Genomic DNA, 25,611 nt, shown 5'->3' with positions numbered 1-25,611 from the left:
AATAATAAGCATACCTTCATAATTTTAAATAAATGTCATGTATATACATTTACATTTTAAAAATATGTAGATTCTGTTATAATTAACAAAATACAAATTCATTTTAAAATCTTACTGAATTCATAGTAGCTTTTATCATTATGTATTTTATCATTATGTATGTATCATTATGTATGTATCATTATGTATCATGTATGTATGTATCATTATGTATGTATCAGTATCAATAGATACTGATAATAAAATTACTATTATGTGAGGGTCTTATGTTTAAAAAAAGGAGTCTCATACTTGGAAAGGTTGGGAGCCACTGGGATATGGCATTGTCCTGTGCTGCCAATTGTTCTAATCTGCCTATACTCTTATGTTAAAGGAATTATATAGGTCATTTATATTGTCCCCACTTACCCTGTATTGGCCGTAGAGCTAGCTATCTCTACCTGGCTGAAAGTAATACAACTTGTAAGAATCCCATGGCCTTTCCCATCATTTTCACAATCATTCTAAGTGGGAAAGATATATCCATATCTTAAATAGAAAGCTTGATCTTCTTTTGCCAGGTAATACCCTAGTGGAACCTTAGTCTAATCCTAGTTTAGCTCATTGATTTATTTAAAATGAAAAATAATGATTTTTCTTCTTTGCCTATTTGAGTGTGAGAGAACTGCACCTGGTGCCCTTGACCACTGGAATCTCTTGAGAGTAGAGATTTTCCTTTGACTCAAGGCTTGGGAGTTCTTTTTGGTCATGCTCCCATGTTTCAGATTAAAAAAAAACATGAAGGATGTTTCTGGGAAGCAGATGTAAGAATTTCAAATAAAGGAACTTTTAGGGACCTTTCTCATAACAATCAGCCCTATTTGGATTTGCTCATATTTTAAAATTTTTAATTTTTAATTTTAATTTTTTTTTACTTTAAAGCACAATCATCAAAAAGAGACAGAAAGAATTAGGGATATAAGTCAGAAGAAAGCCAGGAACTCCTTCACCAAACATGTACATACAGTGTCCATTGAGTGCCCAGCCTTGGCTTTGGCAAGAGAAGACCCATACTTCCTGTTTTACAGAAGAGCTTATAGACTAGTTGGAGAGAAGAGGATCCAGCCTCAGAAAATAATCACAGGACATTAAGAATATTTCATTAAATACTGAATGAAGAAAATATTGTACAGTAGCAAAAGTGGGCTGGAAAAGAGACAATTGGGGTAATTGAATAATAGTTATTCAGAGCGTGAGCACCAGCTGTTCTCTCTAACCTCCATTAGGAACAAACATCACTTGTCTAAATAATAGCGTGGTGGATTTAAGTTAGAAATAAAGATGATTGACACCTACCTCACAGGGTCACTAGAAAAATTAAGATAGTATATACAATGTTTTGCAAGCCTTAGACCAGTATATAAATGGTAGCTATTGTTATATATATTGTTATTGTTATAGTTAGGTCCCAATTAATGTGAATAATGAATATACAACCCAATTATTGATAGCCACTTACTGAGCACTTTAAAATAATATATATTCTCATACTTTTAGGGTGGTTCCAATAAGCTATGAAGGGGAAGAATTATGGGAGGGTGTGGTACAGCATTTAATAAAAAAAGCTGGAGAGATATATTTTCTCGAGAATCGGGCGTCCCACCCATCGAGCAGACAATCGAAGGGAGGAAGCACCGTAGGGGGCAGGGTCAACACTTTTTATGCCTAACGCAAATACCCCCTCCCACCACTGACCCTCATCCTTATTGGCTGAGGATCTTACATTCTAAACGAGGGAACTACCCAAGAAATTGAACTTGACCAATAAGTACATAGTTGCCTATATTTCACCTAACAGAAAGACACTGATGTCATAGGAGGATAACAAGGGGATTTAAGTATGCCCTTAGGGGATAGCAGGGAGGGAACTTAAGTATGTCCTTGACTTGATGCTTAAAGTCCTTTAGGCCTACTCAAACTTTGAAATAGATGAAGCCTTACTCGATTTTCACAACTGTCTTGAAAGATCTCACCTCATCTCGTTCAGGGAGAATCCAAGAGAATAAGACTGGGGGGCCAGGGAGATATATAAGACAACTCTACCTATATTGATTTCTATTTATTGCTATTTATTTCATTTAGTTTTGATTTCCAGGGAAATTCATTGGGGACGGAGCTGTGGGCCCTGAGAGTTGGGGAGGAGGTAAGAGTATGGCTGCCTGTTACATTTCAGAGGAAGAATCATGATTCCTAGAATCCCCGAGGGAGATAAAAGTTAGCATTTTTATCTCATCACTGCACAGTCAAGGAATGATAAGCAATACTTGATTGACTCTGTGCTTTATTGTTCTGCTGACAACCTATAACCAGAGGAAGATTCATATTTTGTCTTCTGGGCCATGCTAATCTGCTTCTTATTTTTATTTTTTCTATCCTCTGAAGCAGTATATATTACGTAAAGGATTAGAAGGTTTCCTTTTTTTTTTTTTAATTAAAACTTTTTTATTTTCAAAATAGATACATGGATAATTTTCAACATTTACCCTTACAAAATCTTGTGTTTTAATTTTTTCCCTCCCTTCCCTCCATCCCCTCTCCTATATGGCAAGTAATCCAATATATGTTAAACATGTGCCATTGTTCTATATATCTTTCCACAAATATTATGCTGCACAAGAAAAATCAGATCAAAAAGGAAAAAGATGAAAAAGAAAACAAAATGCAAGCAAATAACAAAAAGAGTGAAAATACTATGTTGTGATCTACATTCAGTTCCCACAGTCCTCTCTCTGGGTGTAGATGGCTCTCTTCATCACAGGACCATAGGAACTGGCCTGATTAAGAAATAGGTTTCAAACAGCAGCTAAAGGTTTTTTTGGAAAGTGATCTTTGAGATTTCATTTTGAGAATAATTTTGGAGGCACACTCCAAAGTACTGTATGCTACTTCAAACTTCTTCCCCCTCATTCTTTTTGCTTCTCCCTCACCACATTGTCCAAAGTTTTGTGCCAAGGACTGGGCATTGTGCAAAACTGACTCTTCTTTCTAATCTAGTGTTATGTCTATGATGGGGATTTGTTTGGTTTCCACAATTGTGAAAGTTAAATTGATTTTCAATTTCTTCAATTTCAAGGGGACTTGAATTGGAAGGTTGAAACTCACAGAGATATTGGGGGGGGGGGGTCAGAGTGAAAATTATTCCCCCCTCCCTCCCAAAAGAATATAAGAATGCAAGCCCTTTAGGGTCAGGACTGGTAGAGATTTTGTGATTGAGATTTGAAAACAATCTTTTAGTCTTTGCCTCTAGCTTTCCACTGTTGAAGCCCCTCAATACATTCACATTCTTCACCACATCTCCCCCTATGACTTGGACTGGGGAGAAGAGCATGACTACAAATCTCCATCCCTGTTGAGTATACATCTTTGTTTCTCACTGTCTGTTGCTGGGGAAAGTTCCTGGGTAAGCTCTGAAGCCCAGCCAATATGAGAAGAGCCAGGGAGTGGATGAGGACTCTGCTTTAGGGTCTATATAAACTTGCTGAAAACCTTTGCACTCCCTTGCTGGCATCATTTTGGTTGATATTGGGTATACTGAATGAGAAAGCAATAAATTTCTTTTTGCCCCTCCTAAAACAAGTTTCTGATTGATTAAAAGAGGGAGAGGCAGTGATCCTTACCAACACATATCCTATCTCCTATGATCTTTGTTAACCTAATAAACAAATTTCTGGGAATATGATGTAGTGGACTGAATGCTGGTCTCTGTTATGATCTCTGTTAGCCTGATAAACTAATTTCTGGGAAAATGATGTAGTGGACTGAATGCTGGGCCTGGAGTCAGGAAGGCTTAAAATTTGGCCAACAAGCCAACTTAGCTTCTGTTTTAGTATCCTCAATTACAATTGAGGATACTAAATAGCAGTTTGCTCCTAGGGTTGTTGTGAAGAATAAAATGGGATAGATAGATAATAATTGTAAAGTGCTTAGTACAGTACCTAGCCCTTCCTGATTTTCACTTCAATGGCCTCCTGATGTCATAGCTGTAGGTGCTCTTTCCGTAATTATAACAACTGAATTATACTCTTAATCCAAACTATACTCAAAGGGCTATAAAACCGTGTATACCCTTTGATCCAGCAGTGTCTCTACTGGTTCTACATCCCAAAGAGATCTTAAAGAGGGAAAAGGATCCCACATGTGCAAAAATGTTTGTAGTAGCTCTTTTTGCAGTGGCAAAGAAGAGGAAAATGAGTAGATGCCCATCAGTTGGAGATTGACTAAATTATGATATATGAATGTAATCAGATATTATTTGTTTTGTAAGCAATGATGAGCAGGCTGATTTCAGAAAAGCCTGGAAAGATTTACATGAACTGATGATAAGTTAAGTGAGCAGAACCAAGAAAATATTGTATATAGTAACAAGATTATGTGATGATCAACGGTGATGGACTTGGCTCTTCTCAGTAATACATGATTCAAAATAATTCCAATAAGCATAGGATAGAAAATGCCATCCACATCCAGAGAGAGAACAATGGAGACTGAATGTCGACTGAAGTATACTATTGCACTGTTTTTTGGTATGTTTGTTTTTTTCTTGAAGTTTGTTTTACTTTTGGTCTGATTTTTCTTGCACAACATGACAAATATGGAAATATGTTTAAAAGGGGAGTACATATTTAACATGTTTTAAATATCAGATTGCTTGCTGTCTTGGGAAGGGAGAAAAATTTGGAACACAAAATCTTCTAAAAACAGAGTTGGAAACTATCGTTATATATATGTGGAAAAAATAAAATACTATTAAGGAAAAAAGTGTATAATTCAAGCATATCTTTTCATCTGGTATGATTATTGTACCTGCATAATCTTTCTTTTCGTTTTGAAAGCAATTTTGATTCTTTAGAAACCATAGCTTTCTATGATTCTTAGCCATATAGTACATAAAGAAAATACTAAGTAAAAGATTTTTTAAAAAATGTATGCAGGGGATCAGCTTGAAAGCACTATAAAATTTCTAAAATAATATCTAGATGCTCTATTTCAATCCAATTCTGGACCATGATCATTGTCCATTTATAGGCTCTATTCAAAATATATAAATTAATTTGACCAACTCAACAGATTTGAACAATGTGATTATTCATCTACTATTTTTTTCAGAGTAAATTGTTAGATTGATCTCTTTTGAATGGCCGTAGGACTCATTTATAATAAGTTGTATGGTATTCTGGGACTGGATGCAATGAATAAAACAGAGCTCTAGCTGTTAGTACCTTCCTTCCCTTCAAAAATTATATTGTATTATAAAAAATTCTTTATTTTAAAATTAATAATAAATGATTAATTTGAAAACTATTCTATACTTATTTTGTAAATCTTTTATATGTCCTGATAAAATGTAAACTCTATGTAGGAAAGATATTTTTGTCTTTATCTTTGCATCCTGAGCACCTAGCACAATGCTTGACACACAGCAAGCACTTAATACTTGGTTGATTAATTGTTAGATTGATCTGCAAAAAGGAACATCTGAAAAGCCTCATCATCTATAGAAAATCCCTCTTCCATTTGAAATTTACTTAGAACATCCTCTATAATAGCAGAAAACACTTTTGGGAATCATCCATCTGCCTCTTATGTCTCGCTTAATACCCCACTTAGAATTAATAGGTCAAATCAAGTTGTTTACTGCTTAGCACAGTGACTGATACGTAGTAAACACTTAATAAATTTGTGTTGCTTGTGGGCAAAAGATAGGAAGCAAGAGCAAATGCAGGAACATGAGAGGTATTCATAGGCCAGGATAAAATAACTGTGGGATACATAGTAGCACAGATGTCCTAACCAACAGGAAAATACCAGCTGTAATTTAGGACCAATAGTCCAGGATGAGAAAAGCCAAGAATATGGCTGTGACAGTGGACTTTTTATATAATTTTAAGCAAAATAAATGAGCAAAAAAAAAAAAATCCTTACAAATTTTATACCAATAAATTTATGTCCCAATGGGAATCAAACCTTTCAGCATGACAAAATTATAGATAAACATTAAGGATTGACTAGTTGTTCAGGGAAATTGGTCACTTATGAACTGGGGTTCAACAGAAAGAGACCCATGCTGGATAAGTACACACACACACACACACACACACACACACACACACTAAATCCAGGAATACAAGGAGGTAAGTGCACACTTTAGTTTCTAGTTCTTTGTCCCCACAAAAAGAGCTACTATAAGTATTTTTATACATATGAGCCCTATTAAAATATTTTGAAATTAGCCTGCTAAGGGCTGTAGTTAGAAAGAGCTCTGAAAAGATTTGTTAACTTCATTAGTTCCTACCTTAGACTTTCCATGGGAGATTAGGTTATAAGAAGAGGAAAGGGTAATCTAGATGGCACAGTGGATAGAGCACCAGCCTTGGAATCAGGAGTACCTGAGTTCAAGTCCAGCCTCAGATACTTGACGTTTATCAGCTGTGTTACCCTGAGCAAGTCACTTACCCCTGATTGCCTCACCAAAAAGAAGAAAAAAGGGAAAGGAAGGAAGGGAGAGAGGGAGAAAGAAAGGAAGGAGGAAAGGGAAGAGGAGAGAAAGAAGAAAGAAAGGAAAAGAAGAAAAAAGAAAAGCCTGTATGACTTTTTCCCTTCTGTCACAACCCTGGTCAAATTGGATCTATAGAAATAGAGTTGGATAATAAAGCTGTAGAACTGCTAAAAATATAAGAAATTCTGAAGGTTTTGAAATTAATCATTAAAGAGTTTGACAATCTTTTAAGATTTCAGGAGAAAACTCCTGTGACTTTGGTATAATTCCAGGAACTCATCCCCTTCTGAAACATCTTAATAAGTTTTGAGGTTCCATTTTGTAGAATTTATTTTTAAGGAAAAATAAGGATTAAATCTTATAAAAATTTTAAAGTTTTAAAAGTAATTGAGAAGATTAATAGCTCATTGCTCCAGGGCAGTGAAGGGAAGTTAGTTGGCAGTAAGCCCAGATATTAACACTTCCTTGATATTTTATTTTGGCTCTGACTTCCCCTTTGCACTAGTAGTAAAGAGAAATATGATCTGGAGTAGATGTCCAAAAAGGGAAAGCCTACAAGAAAGTGTTGAGGGATCCTTTCCCAGCCATAATCACTTGGCACCCCCCATTGTCTTTCCCACCCTTGGAGTCATGGGTTTATCTCAATTGTGGAGACTGTTAACAAGATTATTACAATCCATGTCCCCCTGTTAACTTCTCTCATCTCAGATCAGATTTTTTAAAAAAGAGAGAATGCTGGAGAATTGTAGGAGGAAACTTGGATTCTGCCCCACTTGACAGAATGGGACAGGGCAGCAACCTCAGAGCGGGTCCCACACACCCTCTCCCTACAGATCCCCAACCCCAGCATCTGCAGCTGGTGGGGAGGGTGGTTTAGGCCCCATGATGAGCATTCCCTGAGCTAGACATCTAGACATCTAGACTACCACCAATGGGGAGAACCTGGAACTAGTTACCCCAATCTCTAAGCAGCACCTTTTGCTGCAGCCCCAAAAATCCTGTCAGTGTTTTCTGAGCAAGGTTAGCCTTAGCAAACCTTAATTAACTGCTGCCTGGAAGAATAGAGGTATCCCTGGCAGTGTTTAGCATGGCAGTACAAGATGGGGAGCCAGTCAGCCTCTGCCTTAAAAAATATATCCTTCTCTGTTCCAGTTGCAAAATCGTATTAGCTGTGTAATTTATGGAAAGTTATTTTGTCTCTGCTTGACCCAGTTTCCTGATTTGTAAAGAGAAAGGTAATAATGCTGGTTGTTGGGAGATCAAAATGATACAATGATTGTAAAGTTCTTAACACATATGACTGGTATATGCTAAACATAATATTATGATCACTTCTCTAATTGAATGTTATTGTTCTACATCTGATAATATTGAAGACTTTTAAGAGGTCAAAGGTAATATGATTAATGATTTTCATATGATAATTTGGAAATGCAGTTGATGTCATCTGAAGTTTATTGTTTTTGTTATATTTCTAAATTGTACTGTATTTCTAAATTTATGCTGTAAAACTTGAGAGACCATTGTAAAACAGAAATTCTGTTAATGAAAGCAGTTTTTAATTTGGATGTTGTCACACACTAATTGGGCTTTTAAAAAGATATGATAGAAAAGAACACTTAAAAACTGTTACTACCTTTAGTTAAAAACAGGTAATAATTATAATAATGATATTTACTATAATAAATTTTCATTTGAAAATCTTTGCTATATGTAGTTTCAATATATAAATGATGAGTCAACTGTCAGGTATTTGATATATATTTGAAGTCCCAGAATACAGATGGTTGTAATTTATAAATAATTAATTAAATATTAGCTGTTAGGGAAACATCAAGAAAAATATTCAAGCTCTGAGAGGTGGTTAATGGAATTTTGCTATTTTAGGTAAAAATTCCTGAGAATGTAACTTACTGTTTTGAGTTTTGATTACCAAGATAGTTATCTAAATTGTCATAAAACCAATGGTTGAAAATGGTGTGTGCAGCCATTTGGGACTATGAAAGTAGATGTCTGTTCCTGGAAAAGGTTACAACCTAGGACATGACTTAGGTAGGATCCTCTTGCCTCTATTTCCCCATTATGCTATTTTTTTTTTTGCTAAGAAGGAAAATTTCTCACCTCATTAATCTTAAACCTTGCTTTTAACACTCTGTAATTACATGATTGGCTGTCAAATGTGACTCATGCCTGGAATCAAAAAGCGATAAAAGTTTTTTCCCTGCTATGATATAATTATGTCCTCCTTTTCCTTTTAAAGCAAAATTTTACATTCAATAAGTTTTGTTAACTATAACACTAAAGCTATTAAATAATAGATTGCTAATGGAACATATTTGAGTTAATATAATAGGGTTCAAGGAAAAAAAATTTATTTTTAACTTACATTTATAATATAGGGTTGATATCTTCAAATCATGATTAGACAAAATAAAACAAACTAATGTGAAAATTTTCGAATTAAATGAAGTAGTAAATTTTGAGAAAAATTTAGAGCTGATTAGATTATTTTCTTTCAGGACTATATACAGATGTATACAGTTGGCTTCCAAATTTATCATTTATCAGTCATGTAAATTCAGGCTTTAAGTATATTTTGGTAATAAGTTCTAAGGTTTTATTAATAAAGATTAATTGGATTTTACATATAAATTATATTGATAATGGTACAGAAAGTGAAAATATTTTCCCATTTTTAAGTATCTGTCTGATAATTTTAAAAGGCAGAGGAACAGATCATAAATGAGCTTCCTAAGAAAAGGCAATAGAACCAGATTTACTAGTGAATTCTATCAAACGTTATAACAAATACAGGATTTAGGTAAGGATAGAAATAGGAAATGGGCCATGAATTAAAGTTCTCTGAGGTTTCAAAATTGGAAAGCCAATTTTATAACCTCTAGATTTGGAATCAAAGAAGCAGAGCCTTCTTTAGAATCATCCTGAAAATAAAGCATATTGTCTATGAAAAGATATTTAGGGACCAGATAACTATGTGAAACATCTGGGGCTATCTTTGCTGCACATTCTGTCCCTTAAGCAGTTAGTTGTTCCTGTCTGCTCTGTTTTGGTTCTCCGCTCCCTCCCCATCCCAGTGTTTAAGTTTTCTTGGTTACTTTGGTGACGTGTTAATCTCCTTTCTCAGAATTAGTCCATTTTGAACCTTCTAAATAATTTGATCTGTTCTTGACTTAATTTTGCAATTATGGAAATTTTGAGAAAAACTTTATTTTATTGTTTAAGATGGATCATCTGAAGTAAGCTTTTGATCCAATGAACAGTCCCAGAATTAGCTGACATTCAGATGAGATAGTTATTCCAAGATTATGGACGATAGCTGAATTTATTATCTTGGGTTTTTTCCCTCCTTTTGTTATGTGCTTACTCATCAAGGTTCTGATTCAGATATGTGTTGGTATTTTCTCACTCTGACATTCCTGGCCCCCTTTCATTTAAAGAATAGTTATTAATTATACCTGGGACACAATTCCTTGATAAGTCCCCTCAAAAGCCCTTGGGCAATATCCATGGCATACACCTGCTTCTCCTTTATTTGCCATAAGGGTAAGGATTCCTTCAGACCCCCTCCCTTTAGCCAAAAGAGGGAAATTCAAAAATATTTTGGGGATATTCCGTTTCCCAACACTAAGGCCCAGAAAGCAGGCTGTGTCCTGAGTTTGGTAACAATAATCCTTTGCACTCAGGATTATATTACCTTTTAGCAAAAATGTATTGGTTGGACCAATACCAGGTATTCACTGAGGGATTTCCCAAGGCCATCCATCACATATTCCCAATCCATGTTCCTTGTCACTGATAGGTACTGCACTCTTGTTTCCATTATAGAACTCTGGTTCTGTGCCCTGCAGAGTGGCCATGACTCCACAAAACTTGACACAATGACTTCCTACAAGATCAAAAAACACCTGTATTGTCCTAAGAAATGCTAACCATGAGAACTATCTCAAGAGCTAAGAACAATTGTGTTGTGTGCCAACCTCTTTCATATATATATATATATATATATGATATATATGAAATATAATTTTTTTTTGCTAAAAAGGAAAATTCATCACCTTGTTAATCTTAAACCTTGCTTTTAACACTCTCTAACTACATGATTGGCTGTCTAAGCCCTCCTTCTTAGAAGGGGGAGGGCTTCCATTTTAAAAAGCCATTTTCCTCACTGAGAAATTAATTAAACTTCTGTCTGTGTCCCAACTCTCCTGTCTCTGACCTGCTTTGTGCATCTCCAGTCACTCATAGGTTAGAAGCTAGTTCAAGTCCAGCTGACAGTCCCTTTCCTTTTCCTCTGATCTCTTTGGAGATACAAGCTCATTAGTTATATAGTTGGGTTTAGGGCAGGTGTGGTCTAGTAACTTTGTAGAATGGTTGGACCAATTCATAGCTTCCCCAACAATGCATTAACATACCTGTTGAACATTAATGTGACTAGGAGACATAGGGAGAGAATGGCTAAGTCTGAGTTACAAAATTCAAGACCAAGTTTCACAGGCTTCTGTGTTCATGTTCCTCAAGGTATTCCCTCCACTAATTCTCAGTCTTTGTGAGACAAAATTGTTCATCCTCTTCTATCCTTCTCCATAAAGTTTTGCACTTTGACTTGTACTCTAAACCAGTATCATTCTAATCCACCACATTTCTCCTTTACTTGTCAGAGAGAAATTATCCTATCTGAATAGTTCTACTGCTAGCTATAGAGACTTTCACATCAATTAAAATTCTCAAAAAAATGATGATAATGAGTGAATGTCTGCTTTTCACCCATTTCCCATTTTCTAAAACCAATAGCTTGTTTAAAAAGGCCATGTTGGAGTAGATGTAATTGTACACAATATGAAAAGTATCATCTCATATTTATCATTCCAATTTGATGTGATTCCTATGTCACTAACCAGTTAAATTCTATCTCTTAAAATATAATTAGTTTCTTGTGTGTATGTGTGTGTGTGAGAGAGAGAGGGAGAGAGAAGGAGAAACAGAGAAACTGCACACAGTTGGTTTTTGATTCTCTTCTATATATGTATGTAGGTATGTATGCATATATACATATTTTATATATATAATTTAATTTCTTCCAATTACATATTAAAATAATTTAAAAAACTTTTTCTAAAGTCTTGAGTTCCAAATTCTGTACTTTCTTCTTCCCATCCTCCTTCCTGAGACGGTAAGCAATGCAAAACAGGTTATACAAGTACAATCATGTAAAATGTTTCCATATTAGACATTTTGTACAAGAAAACTTGAAGAAAGGAAGGAAGGAAAGAAAGAATGAAGGAAAGAAGATCAAAAGAAGGAAAAACAAAGAAAGAAAGAAAGCTTCAATTTGTATTCAGACAATTTCAGTTTTTCCTCTGGAGGCATATAGCATGCTTCATCATCAGTCTTTTGGGATTGTCTTAGATTGTTGTATTGCTAAGAATAACCAAGTCATTCACAATTCTTCATCAAACTATATTGCTGTTACTGTGTTCAGTGTTCTTCTGGTTCTGTTCACTTCATAATACATCAGTTTATTCTGAAATCATCCTGCTTGTCATTTCTTATAGCATAATAATATTTCCTTATATTCATTTATCATAGCTTGTTTAGCCATTCCCCAACTGATGGACATCCTCTCAGTTTCTAATTCTTAGTACCAGAAAGCAGAGTTGCTATAAATATTTTTATAGAAATAGGTCCCTTTTTTTTTTTGGATGAATTTAACATATAGATCTAGCAATGAGATTGCTGGATTAAACAGTATTCATAGTTTTGTAATCCTTTGGTCATAGTTCCAAATTGCTTTGCAGAATATTTGGATCATTTCACAACTTCAACAACAAGGCATTAGTATCTCAGTTTTCCTCTCCAGCATTTATCATTTTCCTTTTTTTGTTGTTATATTAACCAACTTTGATTCTCTTCTTAAAGAAAGTTTTCATACTATATACATACATGGGGCTTCTGAATAATTTATAGACCTTTGATCTCTTAGATTTTTTAATCCCAAAGGGTTTGATCTAGAATTATAGATCCTTGTCCAAAGCATATCTTGGAGGACTGTCTAGTATCAACTGCATGAATGGATTTTCTGACCATCACCTACTATTCTAACTATTTAATATAAATTTTTATTTATATCTTTTGATTTTATATCAACAATATTTTCCCCAGTTCCTCTTTTCTTTGCTTCTAATTAGGGAGCCATGCAACAAAGCATTTTTAAAGAAAAAGAAATGAAATTATCAGTAAACATCAACATATTGAAAAAAGTCTGAAAACATATGCAATGTTACATACTTAGGGACCTTTCAACACCACAAAATAGTTGGGGTAGAGGTTCGGGGTCGAGGGAAAAAGTTGCTTCTAATATATATGTTTTTTAGGATTGTGCTTGTTCTTTGTAATCTTCCAATATTAATTTTTTGTTATTTTATAGATATTCTTTCAATTTACATTGTTGTTGCTATTATGAATGCTATCCAGATGTTAGCATTATAATGTTACCCAGATGTTGCCATTGTGAATGTTACCCAGTGTTCAAGCTCATTTGCATAAGACCTTTCTTAGTGGTGGAAAATGATTATTTGATGATTGAGTAATCATCCTTCATAAGTGAGGAGTATCTGATGCAAATGAACTTGAGACTCAGTTTACACATACTTTGTTGTGAGGATCATATGAAATTATATTTGTAAAGTGCTTAGTGCCTGGCACATAAAAGGTGCTTGATAAATGCTTGTTTCTTGAATGTCTTTATACTTGTTTTCTCCAAAAATAGTTTATTTGTTGTATTCACAAGAAATCTTAAAAGAAATTTCAATTAATTGAAAAGAGCTGGAAAGTGTTCATTATTAGTGACCTCAATTTTCTCTATGATAAGCATGGAAAGTACTCTGTCCATTCATCTGGAGGTTAAGCCATAGTAAGAATTTGTAAGATGTTGCTGTCCAACTAGAAAAGAGCTGATCTGGGCATCAGGAAGCTTGGTCATGAGTCCCATCCTGGCATTAATTAATGCACACTTTTGGGTAAACCACTGAATCACTGCAGATTTCAGTTTCCACAATGTCCTTTGGGTCCCATTTGGTTCTACCATTTTATCATTCCAGGGCTCTTTCTCCATTTGCATCTTTTTCTCCTCTAGGAGAGTTATCTCTGCCCCATTTTCTCTCTTCTGTTGCAAAAAGGTAACTAAATGAGAAAATATTTGTAAAGCCCTTAATATAGTCTCCGGGCACACAATTAGCAGGCCATAAATGCTTATTCTCTTTCCCAAAAAGACTTGTCAAAGACTTGAATATTCAAGAGCACTCCCCTGGCCTGCCAGGATCTCCAAAGTAGTCATTGAAAGTTTTGGGCCAAAGTTTTGGAGAGAACAAATTCCAATAGCTATTTGTAGGTTGACTTTGATGTCAAGCTCTCCCACTAAAAAATCAATTGGCACCTTCCTCAGGGTTAAACTCATCTGTCTTTTGAGTTTGTTTCCCCTTTTCATTCTGTTCTCTGAAAACCATTTTCAAAGTAAACCACAGAAGCCAGATCTCCACATTAACTAGTCAAAATCATTCCCAGAAGTGACAAGATAAATCGGGGTAGACCCATTCTTCATTCTGACTTTCTTGCTATCTCAAGTACAAAATCCTTTTGGGTCAGAAATATAATTGCTTAGGTCAGCTTGTGGTAGGAATATTTAATTAAATGAGTACATTTATAAGGCTGGGGAAGGAAATCCAATAGGATGGAGGATGAATGAATGAGGACAATCAATTTATAAAATAACTTCCCAAAGACTTAGCCAGCAGAAACCATCTTAGTAAGAATAGAAGAAAATCAAACTAGGCCATTAGGTATTCAAAAAGAGGGGAACTAAGAACAAAAATCAGCAATTTGTTTTTTAAATATTAAAAATGTGGGCTCAGCAAAAAAAAAAAAAAAAAAAAAATCAAAAATGAGGGAAGATCTATAGACCAAAATCTTTAAACTTTATACAGCATCATCTTATCTGGTGATTGAAAAAGCTCTTAAGTTAAGTTTAAAGGACTTGGTTCAAATTTCGGAAGGCATGATTCCTTCTAGAAATATAATGATGAATGTTTAATTGGTTCTCTGGGAGAAAATTTTTTTTTTAAAATCTATGTGTGTATATGTATAAAACACACACACATACACACATAAATATACATACACATACACACACACATATATGTGTGTGTATGCTGATATATTTTAAAGTTTGGGCTGTATTATTAATATTTTTTCACTTACTTTCTAAAGTCTACACATACAACAAAACAATAAAATAAGCACTAATTTGTAGTTTGCCTATTTTTGAAGCATAAATTCTCAACCCTGAAAATTTAGCAAGCAGCTCTCATACTAACTAGTTCCAGCTGGCTCCAGATTCCCCTGGTTCTTTCCCTCAAGAAGGCTACAGTCTGGTTGAGAAAATAATACCAACATGTATGAGGCATCATAAAACCTAAAATTAATATAATCAGGCACTAAATTATATGGTTTAGTCTTCTAATGCTCTAGCATTTTTGAGGCATGGAATGAGAAAGCCTGGAGGTAGTCATTAGGGAGAGGAAGTGGAAAAAGGCAGCTGGAACTGTGCTGGGTCTTGAAGAACTCCTGATTGTCATAGAAAGCTGGGTCAGGGAGTTTGAGATGATGATATTGAATTTAAACCTGATACATATCTGTCTTTTCTAAGAATACAAGTAGCTGTAGCCAGGAAACCTCTGTTTCACTCTGAGATTACCTGGAGGCAGCAATTAAATAGTGGGAGAATCTGGATCTCTGAGATGATGTTTAGCCTGACCCATTATTCTATAATGTTGATTGAACTATATGTTTTGAGAGGTGAACAGAATAAAAAGATCAGAAGAAATCTTGTTGTGAAAAAGTTGTGGAGTTCAGGAAAATATACTTACCTGAGTGACTTAAAAAAATTTTTTTTTGAGTTCCAAAGTCTCTTCCCCCTTCCCTTCCTTACCCAGTGAGCAGATAAGCAATATAATAAAAATTATACATGTGAAAGCATGTAAAATATATTTCCATAATAGCCATATTTTTTAAAAGACAGTGAGAAAACTAAACTTCAATTGATACACAGAGTTTATCACTTCTTTTTCTAGAAGTGAATAGCATTTTTCTTGATGAGTTCTTTGGAATGTTCTTTTTTTAAATTGTTATTTGTCTATTTTCAAATATTCTTTTCTTTTTAAATTTTGAATTCCAAATTCTATCCCTCTTTCCCCTTATCCATTCATTGAGAAAGCAAGCAATATATATCAATTATACCTGTAAAAGCATGTAAAATATATTTTCATATTAGCTATTTTCCAAAAAAGGCAAAAAAAAAAAAAAACTGTGAAAAGTATACTTCAATTTCATCTAAGTCTTCCCATGTTTTTCTGATACCATCCCTCTCATCATTTCTTAAAGCACAATAATACCCCATCGCAATCATATGCCAAAACTTCTTGAGCCATCCCCCCCAAATCTTGTCAATTTCCAATTCTTTGATACTACAAAAAGAATTTCAATAATTTTTTTTTGTCCATATAGGTCCTTTTTCTTTCTTTCTTTTAACTCTTTGGGGTAGAGACCTAGTAGTGGAATTGCTGGGTCATAGGTTATGTACAATTTTATAGCCCTTTAGACACATTATTCTCTCTAGAATGGTTGATTTTATTCACAACTCTACCAACAGAATATTAATGTACCAATTTTCCCTCATCCCTTCCAGAACTTGCCATTTCTGATAGATCTGAAGTGGGATCTCAGAATTGTTTTAATTTTCATTTCTCCAATCAGTAATGATTTAATGTATTATTATATGACTATAGATGGTCTTGATGTCTTCTGAAAACTGCCTGTTTGTATCCCTTGACAATTTATGAATTGGGAAATTACTTAAAAAAAAAAATTTGACTGCATTTTCTATATATCTGAGAAAAGAGCCCTCTATCAGAGAAACTTGTAAATTTTTTTGATATTACTTCACTGTTTATGATGCATTTTATCAAAAAGTATTTTCCCTGGTTACCTCTTTTAATCAGATCTATTTTTGCTTTTGTTTTGTCTGAGATCATGATCACTGATTTCAATAGAAAAAGAATGATCAAAAGAGGGGAAATTTGAATTGAGGTTAGAGGAGAAAAATAATATCTATTAAGAGATATATTGTTTATTTAGATATTATATATTTAGATATATTTTAGATATATTGAGTTTCAGATAGCTTTAGGACATCCAGTTTGAGATGTCCAAGAGGCAGCTGGTGAAGCTCCAGGAAGACAAAGTCATGAAATATAGGTCTAGAAGTCAATGGCATAGAAATGAAAATTAAATACATGCTGATTTAATAATCATTTATGAATCAAGAAGTCATCAGATCAGTAAGCAATTATTAAGCACTTTCTGTCTTCTAAGCACATTTCCTAGTTCTGAGAAAACAGATAGATGGACAAAGAAAGGAGCTTACATTTTAAAGGGAGAAGATTGAGGAAATTAAGAGGGGGCAGGTAGCAGAGGTAGAGAAAAATATCTAGAGATAGGAGCAGAACTTGGAGAAAATGAAGGATTTTGGCTGTATATTTTAGTATGTGCCAAAGCATTCATAGAAGCATGTTTATAGAAGCAAAAAAAAAAAAAAAAAAAAAAAAAAAAAAAAAAAAAAAAAAAAAAAAAAAAAAAAAAAAAAAAAAAGAAAGAAAGAAAGAAAGAAAGAAAAAAGAAAAAACAACAACCTGAAAACAATTGCCTGTGTCCTTCTTTAAAATTGATCAATTAGAGGCTCACAGGATGAAATAATCTTACATGAGAGGGCTGCAGGAATAGAAAGATCTTCCATGGTTACAAAACTGATGGAAATGGTAGAGAAAGAAATCTAGTGTCAGGAGTAAGTCCAGAGAAAAATGAAAGAGAAGTGGAAGAAGTATCCAGTGGCTAAGATCTGTTGTGGCAAGCCTGAAATTTCTCAGTTTCAGGTTCCTTATTTATAAATGGAGATAACAATCATTGTACTATATATCTCATGTGGTTGTGGTAAAGAAAATACTAAATAAATGTAAAATATTATAAATTATAAAGTGTTTAATAAATATGAGTTAGTACCTTGAGAATATTGTAGCAAATTGATGCTAAAAGGATCATCTAGTTTAATTTCATCTATATTCTTAGTCTAATCCTCATTTTATAGAAAGGGACTTGTGTAGAGATGTGCTGGAGCCAACTAGAACTCCCCAGAGATTGTTAAATTTCATGTAATCGTTTATGCCTCTGACAAAAGCAGACTACAAACTAGGGATTAATTTCTTATTTTGTTGATTGTTTAGACTTACAAAAGGTAGCTGGTGCAGTGGATAGAGTGCTGGGCAGGAAGGCATCTTCCTGAGTTGGAATCTGACCTCAGACGGTGTGACCTTGGCTAAGTCACTCAACCCTGCTTGCCTCAAATTTCCTCATCTATAAAATGAGCTGGAGAAGGCCATGGCAAATTATTTTAGCATCTTTGTCACGAAAACCCCAAATAGGGTCACAGAGTCAGACATCACTAAAAATGACTGAACATAAGACTTAAGAAAGTGATAGACACAAATTTTAAGGAAATTAATCTTGAGATTTTTTTTTTATGGTTCTAAATCAAATCATGTCTCTGAAACCCTTACATTCATTCTTAGTCAGTAGTTGGATGTGAAGGAAGAAAATTTATGTGTTCTGTAACTTGTTTTTGGAATTTCAATAAAGATAACATTATAAAAAAAGAAAGTGATAGAGAAATTGTTAATAGGTAAGAGTAAACTAAAAATTATGCTATGTATCTAGTTTTTAGACATTTATCAGCATACTCTTGCACTTGAGACCCAGAAAGGTGACTTGTATAAGGGCATACAACTAGCTAGAGGAGGTGGATCTTTTGACTCCAAATCTAGAAGCCTGAATGGATTATTATAACAATTTCCATGTTCTCAGTGTAGACAGGTGAAAAATGGACAATCTGAGTATTTGGTCTATTTTCCTGCAAATAACAAAACCACTTCAGATCCTGAAAAATGCCATGAGCATTTTTTGTTTTTGCTATATCATCATATCTTCCACTGAGAAAAGTTTACTCAATTTGTTTTTCATATCAAAGTCTCCCCAAAGATGAGGCCAAGATATTTCCCCAAATTGATCAAATAGTCTAGACTTGGGAGGACTAATTATTTTGAAATGGAACATAAGGGGAAGAACAAAAAAGATCTTTGCTAGTACATAAATTTCCTTAAATTCAAATAAATGCAAAGGAGATAGAGAATTGGCTGAAAAACCTTGGTGAAATAGGAAGTGAATAGGGGCCCAGTCAAATGAACAACTTCATCACTTTTTTACTGATAGGGACAACTTTATACTACTTGAAGAAATGACTTCTACCAGATCCTTAAATAAAATAAAGGAATTTGAAGGAAAGGATCCCTCCAAACCTTGGAAACCTTTTTTAAAAATTTAAATTAATTTATTTATTTTAATACACATTGCTTTATGAATGGTATTGGGAGATAAAGATCAGAACAAAAGGGAAAGCCATGGGGAAAAAACAAAACAGAAAAAAGAATAAACATTGCATGTCTTGATTTAAATTCAATCTCTATAGTTCTTTTTCTGGATGCAGATGGCATTTTCTATCTAAAGTCTATAGGAACTGCTTTGGATCACTGAACCATTGAGAAGAACCAAGTTTTCCATAGTTGATTATCACATATTCTTGCTGTTACTGTGTACAATGTATTCCTGGTTCTGCTTGTTTTGCTCACCATTAGTTTATGTAATTTTCCCCAGGCCTTTCTAAAATCAGCTTGTTCATTTTTGTTTGTTTGTTTTTATAAAACAATAATATTCCATTACTTTCATATACCACAGCTCATTCAGACATTTCCCAATTGAGGGGATCCACTCCTTTTCCAATTCTTTGCTACCACAAAAAGAGCTTCTACAAATATTTTTGCATATGTAGGTCCTTTTCCCTCCTTTATGATTCCCTTGGGATATAGACATGGTAATAGCAGTGTTGGGTTAAAGGGTATGCACAGTTTCATAGTCCTTTGGCTATAATTCCAAATTACTCTCCAGAATGGTTAGATCATTTCACAATTCCACCAACAATGCATCAGTGTCCTAGTTTTCCCATATCCCCTCCAACATTTATCATTATCTTTTTCTGTCATTTTAGCCAATCTGAAAGGTGTGAAGTGGTATCTTAGAGTTGTTTTAATCTACATTCTCTAATCAGTAGTGACTTAGAGTATTTTTTGATGTTGATGGCTTTAATTTCATCACCTGAAAATTGTCTGTTCATATCCTTTGACTATCAGTTGGGGAATAACTTGTATTGAGAGCCTTTTACCCAATATTTGCTAATCTTGCCTTATTTTTAGGCCCTGTCAGAGGGATCTCTGGTAAATATAATATCAATCTTACCTCAGTTTTGAGGTCCTCAGAAGTCCCCGGCTGCTATCTCATACGGACGCAGTTTGAGCACAACAGAGCACGCAAGAGTTGATGGCAAACAAGCTTAGACTTTATTCACATGGTTTATACCTTACTTTATGACCTCCTCCACTATTTTACTATCTCCCTAGGGAGACACTAAAAGAGAGAGAGAGAAAAGGGCGGAGTCCTTCCTCCTCCAAGCTTATATTAGACCCATGAGGTCACAGGCACAAGCCAATCCATGATGAAGATTACCTCCCAAATTTGACGAGATCTCAGAGTGAGATTTTGGGATTCCCACTATGGCTGAAGATCCCACCCACAAAGGAAGTCCCTGAGTATTCAACTCCAATCACATTTGGGGACCTTGAGACCATTGGTCTACTCCACCTCAACTGCGCTTGGCTGACCTTTCCAAAGGACCCTTATAGACTTGTATTCTTATAAATTTGACACAATTCTTTATATATTTTAATTTCAGCATATTTGAATTGTTTTTTTTTTTCTTGTTTCTTGCAAAATTTTCTCTTTGATATGGGAGTTTTGAAATTTGGTAATAATATTCCTGTGTGTTTTCTACAAAGGATCTCTTTGAGGTGGTGATTGGTGGATTTTTTTCTTTTTTGATTTTCCCTTCATGTTCTATCATTCCAGAACATTTTTCTTGGATTATTTCTTGCATTATTGTGTCAAAGTTCTCTTTTTGATCATAACCTTCTTGCAATCCAAATATTCCTATATTTTCTCTTCTTAATCTGTTATCCAAATTTGTCATTTTTCTTATAAAATGTTTCACATCCTGTTCTATTTTCTCACTCTTTATAATCTGTTTGTTATTTCTTGGTCTCTCATAACTTCAATGTCTTTCCCTTGTCCAAATCTAATTTTCTTTCCTTCCTTCCTTCCTTCCTTCCTCCATTCCTTCCTTCCTTCCTTCCTTTCTTTCCTGAGGCAATTGGGTTTAAGTGACTTGCCCAAGGTCACATAGCTAGGAAGTGTTAAGTTAGAGATCAGATTTGAACTCAGGGCTGGTGCTCTATTCACTGCGCCACCTAGCTGCTCCCCAAATCTAATTTTCAAAAAATTATTTTCATCTTTGAGATGCTGTACCTCCTTTTCTAATTGGTTAGCTTTTTTTTTTCATACATCTTACTTTTCTGCTTTTTTCTCAATGTTTCTCATTTGATTTCTAAATTCTTTTTGAGTTCCATAAATTTTCTCTGGGTGGGAAGCCATTTCACATTACTCTTTGGGATAGAACTTTTTTTTTTTCCCAGTATCCTCCTCTGAAGATGAATCCATGGTTTTCCTTTTTCCCATAATATGTTTCAATGGTGAGGTTCTTTCTTTTTCATTGGAACCTTTTTTTTTTTTAAATTTAAATAAGAGATATTAGTGTAAGTATCCTGTGGGTAGGGGGGATGGTGCCTCAAGCTTCCCTTCAGCTCTCTACTTTGACCATGAACCCCAAACTAAGAGCTTCACCCTTCTGCAAGTGCCCACAGCCAGCAGTGCCCCTATCCCACTGCTTCTGCACTCCTGCTTCCTTCTTATCCAGGCTGCATCTCTGTACCACAGTTGGACCTGGCATTGCCAATTAGTGAAGTTTCATTTCATTTTCCTGGACTCAAATCATGACTTGACAAACAATCCAGGAAATGAAAGTTTCTGTGGCTCTGTGGCTGAAGTTCCAGCTACACCCAACTAGCTTGAGGGGTCCCCACTTGATGTTTCTGCAGAGCTAGGCTGGAGGTGTTTACACTTCAAACATATCAATCCCTAACCTGGAGTCTTTCTTCAGATCTTCTCAGGTTCTTTCCGGAGGATCTCTGTTCTGCCACTGGTCTTCTTGATTTTTTTACTAGTCTATGTTTATTCTGTTTATTTGTGGGTGATATTGGGAGGGCTTGAAATTTACCAACCTACTCTGCCATCTTTCCAGAATCTTCCCATACCACTCTATTTCTTAGCCAGCACCAAGTGGTTTTGATTATTGCTTCTTTATAATATAGTTTTAGGTCTGGTACTGCTAAGCCACCATCCATTGTAATATTTTTTTTCATTATTTCCCTTGATATTCTGGACCTTTTGTGCTTCCAGAAGAATTTTGTTATTTTTTCTAGCTCTATAAATAATTTTTTGGCAATTTTATTGCTTGGCACTGAATAAGTAGACCAATTTAGGTAGAATAATAATTTGTTTTATATTAGCTCAGCCTACCCATAAGCAATTGATATTTTTCCAGTTGTTTACATATGACTTTATTTATGTGAAAAGTGTTTTGTAATTGAGTTTACATAGTTTTTGAGCACTCTGGAAACTTTTAACTTTTATCTTTGAACAGATATTAAATACTTTCCTAGCTTTGCTCCTCAATAGTTTTGTGACCCTGCCCAAATGTTTTATTTTTTTGTACCTAAATTACCTTCTCTGTGCAGTGGAGATAATAATAACACTTCTATATAGGTAGTTTGGTAGTGTAGTGGATAGAGTGCTGGATCTAGATTCATCTTCCTGAGTTCAAATATGGCCTCACACACTTACTAGCTATGTGACTCTGGTTAAATCCCTTAAATGTTAAATGACATCTGTAAAATAAGATGAAGAAGAAAATGGTAAACCACTCCAGTATCTTTGCTAATAAAACCTCATATGGGGTCACAAGGAATGGGACATGACTGAAAATGACTGAAATTCTACACTTCTATGTACTGCACAGGGCTGTTGTGAGTATCAAAGGAAATAATGTATATGAAAATGATGGGGTACAGCTTCTAGGGGGAACATATATTAGTGAGGAGATCCTCTGATTTTAGAGTGATTCTGTTCTAACAATCTGTCAATGATTCTAAAATCTTCTGGCTTTAGAATAGTCCTACAAATACTACTGATTGTCAGATAGGTAATCTGTTGGTCAGTGATAACCAAGTTCCTGAGACAATAATGGACCCCTAACATTGTTGGGGTGCTTTATCCCTCAACAAAAACACTTTTAAAGAGTAGAAATCCTTCTCTGGACATCAGTCAGGATTCTTTGTATGACTGTTCAGCTCATTTCTATGCCAGTTGTGTTATCCTTCATCTGTAGAAATGATGAACTATACCCATTGTCAACACACTCTGAGTTGTTGGAAAAAGACTAAAAGCCAAGGGCACCTTGCTGTGTCTAAGTTTAGAAGAATCAGGGGAAAGGCTGCATTTATACAAGAAAGAAGAACGTTTTGAAGCTTATAGAGAAAACATTTGTATTCCCAGTTCTTTTGGTCTTGTTTTTCTTGCGGTATGGCCAGCTATATTAAAGTGCATTTGAGCTATATTTAATTCTCTCCACTGACATCCACACTTCCCTCCTTTTCCCACATACATATATACAAAAGAAAAACTAAAAGTATTCTGTATTTTTAATTGGATAGATCCTGATAGGGATTTTCACAGAAAGGAAACAGATTTTTAAAAATTGTTTATTGGTGCTTTTTTAATATTATGGTCATTTCTAGATATACTGCAAACACTGACACCTACCACTATCACTATCACTATCACCACACACACACACACACACACACACACACACACACACACACATACACACAATCCAAGGAACCCTCCCTGGTGACAAAAAAAAAAAAAAAAAAAAAAATATAAGCAAAATCAACTACTTTAATATGCAACATTCAGAATCCATAGCTCCCCCTCCCTGCTAACCAATTCTCTACTAAAAGAATAAGAATACATTTCCTGTCTCTTCTTCAAGGCTAAAAATAGTTTTTATAATTAATCAGAGTTTTGCTTCCTTATAGTGTTATTTTCATTGTTTATATGATTTTCCAGATTCTGCTTACTTCGATATGTACAAATTCATGCAAATCTCTCTACATTTCTCTGAATTTCTCTTATTAACTATTTATTAATAGTTCTATGATATTCCATTATTCATATGACAACATTCAATTGTTCAAACAATGCCTAATCAATGAATACCTGCTTAGTTTATACAATGCTTTTGCATTTTAAAAATTGCTACTGTGAGTAGTTTGCATTTTAAAAAATGCTACTATGAATAGTTTGCTTCTTTCCTGTCTCCCTGTCTCTCTCCCTTCCTCTGTTGCTTCTTTTCTCCCTCTCTCCATTTTTTCCTTCCTTCCTTCCTTCCTTCCTTCCTTTCTTCTTCCTCATTTCCCAGAGTCCTAGAACCAGTGTCATATCAGAAATACAGCTGAGGTTGTCTCAAAAGAATTATCATGACATCATCTTTTATCACAACATTGAACTCTAGACACATGAGGAACCACCAAGCATTAACAGAAGATTCCAGGCACCTAAGGAAAGGGTATGTGCACACACACACACACACACACACACACACTTCAGGCTGCTTTTCAGAATTTTAATGTACAGAAAATGTTTATTTAAAAAAACCCAAAACTTTCTTAGGAAATTCAGACAAAACAAGAACTCACAAGTTCATCTAATTCCTCCCCCTCAGGATGGCCCATCCAGATGACCTATTAGCAAAATTCTAGGTCAATCCTCCCCCTGCTCTGATCTAATATGGGAAAGTTTTCAGCATTATATACATAAATTTTTCAGCATTGACAATTGCAAAACCTTTTGTTCCAATTTTTCCCCTCCTTCCCTCCACCCCTTCCTCCAGATGGCAGGTTGACCAATACATGTTAAAAATGTTGAAGTATAAGTTAAATACAATATATGTATACATGTCCAAACAGTTATTTTGCTGTACAAAAAGAATCGGACTTTGAAATAGTGTACAACTACTCTGTGAAGGAAATAAAAAATGCAGGCGTACAAAAATAGAGGGATTGGGAATTTTATGTAGTGGTTCATAGTCATCTCCCAAAGTTCTTTCGCTGGGTGGAGCTGGTTCAGTTCATTACTGTTCTGTTGGAACTGATTTGGTTCATCTTATTGTTGAAGAGAGCCACATCCCTCAGAATTGATCATCATATAGTATTATTGTTGAAGTATATAATGATCTCCTGGTTCTGCTCATTTCACCAGCTCTCTTTTAAGATTTTTAATAGTCTCTTCTAAGAGAGATTTGTGTGATGGGAACCAGGTTACATCCCCCTTTGCAGTTTTTGTCTGGAGATTGTTTGCTATTAGTCTCCTCGGGGTTGAAAACCTGCTCTCTTTCTGTATAGAAGCTATTGATCATCCTTTTGATTTTTTAACTCATTTTTTAAAAAAGCCTGTAGGGTCTGCCTTCAGGGCAAGGAGGTTACCAGCTTCCTCTGCAGAGCAGGGATAGGTGTATCAACAGTAGCTGTTTTGCAAACAGGCTGCAAAGAATGGCAAGGTATGGGAGTGCTCTGGGAAAAAGTTCCCCACTAGAAGTGACTCAGATGTAGGTAGCACGTGCTGAGCTGCGGAAGTGCCCAATGAAGAACCCTGTTGTGTGGATTAGCAGATGCCATAGGGCTAGAGGCTGAGCAGTGAAAGTGTCACTATCTCAAACCAAAGCCCTCTGTGGGGTTGTGGGTATTAGCAGTTGTCCGGGGAATAGCCTCGCATAGACTGGAAGTGTCTCTGCCCAGGGAAGCACAGTCAAGATGTGGAAGTTCTATTGC

Source organism: Sarcophilus harrisii, chromosome 2 (genome assembly GCF_902635505.1).
Source record: "Sarcophilus harrisii chromosome 2, mSarHar1.11, whole genome shotgun sequence".
In the NCBI taxonomy this organism is placed as follows: domain Eukaryota; kingdom Metazoa; phylum Chordata; class Mammalia; order Dasyuromorphia; family Dasyuridae; genus Sarcophilus; species Sarcophilus harrisii.
Note: the sequence above shows the minus strand (reverse complement) of the source record.